At 39.3% G+C, this 2,828-nt stretch overlaps 1 long non-coding RNA gene across 1 annotated transcript; it reads left to right on the forward strand.

The window, feature by feature from the left end:
* The first annotated feature begins 241 nt into the window (after window positions 1-241).
* Window positions 242-2,665, forward strand: LOC109970090 (uncharacterized). Its single transcript, XR_002276359.1, has 3 exons — window positions 242-323; window positions 1,279-1,478; window positions 2,405-2,665. It is a non-coding gene; the product is annotated as an uncharacterized LOC109970090 (long non-coding RNA).
* Window positions 2,666-2,828: the final 163 nt, after the last annotated feature.

The following is a 2,828-nucleotide window of genomic DNA, read 5'->3' on the forward strand; positions in this document are numbered from 1 at the left end:
CATTTGGCTTTCCCATCTCCATCTAGTGGGCGTCTCAAAACATTGCAATTTCTCCCATTGCCCTGTATCACAAGATGACATTGCAGCTTTCTCTGAAATGCACGTGTATCAGCAGAAATACTTCTAAAGTATGTGTCAACTAATTGTTCTGACCTTATCAGTTACTAATTATTGACAGCTGTTTCATTAGTTAGTCAGAGCGAGCTGTTCCCAAGGAAGTCTAGAGGTTGTGAAGGATGTCCTAGAGCCAGACAAATTGGCAGAAGCTTTCCAGAGCAGAAATATTCACTGGCTCCAGCAGTGAAGATGTACCTTCACCAACTGTGAGTATTCATCAAATATCCGCTCTAGTGTTAAGAATAAAATTTTCACACTATCTGCTACATTTTCAGAATTTCATAAACAGTCTCTCTGACCTAGTGCCAAACTTCAGCTGCACTCTCACTGAGGAATTTAATATTTCAAAGCAAAAAAGACCATGAAGTTCAATAACTTGACACTTTGTGTACTTTGCTTCATCTGTCAAAACACCCCAGTTCAGGAAATAACATTAAAATTTATATGTCATCAGAGTTTAGCACATAAATGTTTAATAAACAAACATAGTTGCATGTAAATGTCAGGGAGGGGCCACTAAAGCTGTGACTGAATGTCCACCCTTGAAATCAAGCCAGAACTACTTCAGATACGACTGCTGAACACAAAGGTTTGGACACCTCTGCATAGATTCTTTTTTTTTTCTTCAAGCAATAAGATGTAAATAAGCAAACGGACAACAACATATGCAGTTCCCCCAATAGTTACCAAGGTATCTCACCCTGCACCAGGATGGATTTTCTTTTCTTATGTTAATGAGTATGTTTTTCATGCGCAAGTGTGTATTTTATTTGTGTGTGCTTTGACATTTGTTTCTGGATTTGCAAAACATTTTGATTTTGCAAGTGCCTTGTCTGTTTAGGCCACCGTAATGCAGTAATAAAACAAAATGTAGATTATAAAACGGCGTGTGAGTGCATGTCACACAGAAACTGAGACAGAGGAGTCATTCAAGTGGCAAAACTGGTTACTTTAAAATTAGCATCAACGTGTTTCCTGTGACTGTACCAACTAAACACCCAAGGGCCATGTTGCACAGTAGTAAACCTCTTTATGCATGTTCACTCTTTATCATAGTCTTTTATTATAAGACCTTTCCATGATACAACAACTTACTGTATATGGCTCGAAGTTCACTCCCAGCCAGTGACTGATGCAAATCACTTTCTCAACCAAAAACAGAAGTTTGTTCTTTTGAAGCCTGTGAGTGAGTGGCTCAGCTGGACAGAGGAAACAGCCACTTCTCGTATTAGGATGCTTTGTGGCTCAATGTCAGTGGCACGTCTCTGTCTACAAGTCAGATAGAGCTGCAGCGATGGCGGAGGAGGAGGTCAGCTACGCTTCAGTTGTTTTCAAACCTAACAAAAATCCTCCACATCAAGGTAAGTTCAGTTTGTTAAACATCAAGAAAAGATATCAGAGTTATGACATGGATCAGATGCTGCTTCTCTGTCTGTGTGATCATCCTCATATGAAATGTTATCAGACTGAACAGAGGTTGGAATTGTTACTGACCAGGGTTTTATCCAGTAAGTTCACATTTTTAGTGCAGTGTAGGTGAAAATCGCTGTGCAGCCAAAGGTTCAACATGAAATCATTGATTATTTCATAAACAAACAAACCAGAAGTTGATCTCACCAGGAGCTTTGGCACTGCTGATTTAAAATCCCACTGTCGATGTCACTGAACTGTTGACTGTAAGTAACCAGAGCTCATACAATCCAAAACCAACTGCAGAATGTTAAAGTGGTGAGTGAGTGTGTCCTCTGCACATGAATTTAATTACTCACATTTAATCCTTCTGCCAGCTCTAATCCACTGGAATGGCCCTTTTTAGTTTTATCTCAGTGATGTTTCTCCCCAGTTACAGTTTCCTCAGGTAAACACTTTAATTCACAATGTTCCATATGCTGCATATGAAACTGTTGCACTCTGCTGCTGCCTAACCTGAATATTTCCAACATACTGGCTGTAAAACTAGAGATTCCACTGTGACCACAGCTACTGAACCATCAGCAGAATGTGTGATGAAACAGTTTCCCAAAAAAATCAGATGCTCCTCTTTCATCTAGCATCATCTAACTGTAAGAACATGTCAACATCGTCGGTGATCGTTTGAATACTGTTGGTCTGGAGAATAAAGTTCTGGGGAAAACACTGAATAAATTGTCGTTCTTAAGATTCTGAATTTGGGGGAAGCAACATTAAATATCAGGACAAAAGATTCATTTCAAATTATTAAATAAGTCCATGTCAATTAAACATGAGCCAGTTATTAACCACCAGACTGTGTTCTTCAAACTTTAAGCTAAAAAGGTGGAGGAGACTGTGTACGATGAAGTGAAGACACAGAGAGAAACAACAGAACAAACTGCTGCCACCAACAGTAAGTCGGAAAGTACATTGTACATACATCCTGGTATTACTGTAACTGGGAACATTTCTAATATTATGGCTACAACTACTACTGTTTCATTACCATGATAACTAGGAACAGAAAGGATCTCTTTTCAGGAGGAGTGCTGCTCAGCCTGGGAAACAGTTGGACACTATATCTGCTCTGCACAGGCTTTGTCAGTAACCAGATACAGTTTTTAGTCCAAACTAAGTGTATAGTTTTCCTGTGTTTTACTTCCTGTCCTGTAGTTTATAGTAGAGTTCTCTCTATGTTTAATGCAGCAGTGTATTATTGTGGAGCTGCCATGTAGGGACAGTAACAAAGAGACAACTTC

Source organism: Monopterus albus, unplaced genomic scaffold (assembly GCF_001952655.1).
Source record: "Monopterus albus unplaced genomic scaffold, M_albus_1.0 scaffold189.1, whole genome shotgun sequence".
NCBI lineage: Eukaryota > Metazoa > Chordata > Actinopteri > Synbranchiformes > Synbranchidae > Monopterus > Monopterus albus.